The following is a 1,667-nucleotide window of genomic DNA, read 5'->3' as shown; positions in this document are numbered from 1 at the left end:
ATGTTGAATCCCTAGGCTTGGTTCCTTTGAGCGTTGCACTCTTCTTCCTAGCCTTTTGTACCAATATAGTGCCTTTTTTGTTTCCTAAGCTGGGCTGGATTCAGTTTCTGTTATTAATTATTTTTAAATGTCCTGATTAATTACAACATGAGAGCTATATGGGAAATTTTCTCTCTCCTTCAATCCTGAGGTTTAGGAAGATCCCCCTTACATGTCTATTATTTCTTCCATTAGGGTGTGTCTTTCCTGAGAGGCCCCTTAGGCTCCTAAACAAATAATTCCCTAGTGGACCTGCCTCCTAGACCCTCCATCCACATACACACAAGATGAATATGAATCTTTGGGAGAGTACAATTTAGGCTTCTATGTTGGGCCCTATTCGTATATCATTTGTTCATTTAACAAATACTTGTTGAGTTCTTATGATGTGCCAAACACTGTTCTAGGAGCTGAGAATATAGAAATGAATAAAATAGGCAACATTTTTGTCTATAAGAAGCTTGAAATAGATTGCAAACAAATAATTACATGTATAGTATAATCTCATGACTGTTATAAAAAAATAGAGCAGGTACATAAGATAAAAAGTAATGGGGTGGGGTTGCTGTTTTAGGCAGTATGGTCTAGAAAGGCCTTCTGCAGAGGGCACAGATCTGAATGAAGTGAGGATGTGAGTCGTGTGTGTATTTGAGGAGAAAACATTATAGGCTGAAATGACAGAGAGTGCAAAGGCCTGGAACTGCTTGACATGTCTGAAAAAGCAAGAAATGCCAGTAAAATGAGGTGAGCAAAGGAAGAATGGTGGGATACTAGGCCAGAGAGGTAGCCAAGGGCCAAATTGTGGAAGGCCTTGAAGGCTGGGCTCAGAACTTTGTATTTTTTTCTAACTGTGATGGAAAGCCATTAGAATGTTTTGATCTGGGGGTTGACAGGATCAGCTTTACCTTTTAAAAGCCTCCCTCTGGCTTCTGTGTAGAGAATGGACCATAGGGAATAAGAGTGGAAGCAGGAATACCACAGAGGAGACTACTACATTAGATATTTTTTGGTGTTGTTGTTAGTTACTGTTTTTTTTGTTTTTTTCTTTTTAACAAAGTCTTACTCTGTCACCCATGCTGGAGTGCAGTGGCACGATCTCAGTTCACTGCAACCTCTGCCTCCCAGGTTCAAGCGATTCTTGTGCCTCAGCCTCCCAAGTAGCTGGGATCACAGGAGCATGCTACCATGCTGTCCCGAGCCATGAGGCCCAGAATTAGCCGACCTCTGTTGCTTGATCTCCGCAAAGCGGAGACAAGAGGGCACATTCCCGGGTTCTTTATTTACAAACCCTTCCCGCGCGCGCCCAAAGCTTTTCCCGCGCGCGCCTAAGTTTCTCCCGCGCGCGCCAAAACTGTTCCCGCGCGCGCCAAGCTTTCCCGCACGCGCCAACCTTTCCCGCGCACGCGCAAACATTTTCCCGCCCAGGAAGATATGCAGCCCAGGGCACAGGTGCGATCCCGCGCCCGGGAAAAGTACAAACCCACAGCGCATGCGTGATTGTAATTTGAGAAGACCCGGCCCCCCGTCACCGCCCTGGTCCAACCTCTTCCCCTGCCAGCCTATATAAGGCATGACCCTACACTCAATAAACGAGACTTGATCAGGCTATTTGTCTTGTCTCCATTTCT

Source organism: Rhinopithecus bieti, unplaced genomic scaffold (assembly GCF_001698545.2).
Source record: "Rhinopithecus bieti isolate Rb0 unplaced genomic scaffold, ASM169854v2 scaffold_50805, whole genome shotgun sequence".
Lineage (NCBI taxonomy): Eukaryota > Metazoa > Chordata > Mammalia > Primates > Cercopithecidae > Rhinopithecus > Rhinopithecus bieti.
This window is presented reverse-complemented; position numbering follows the sequence as displayed.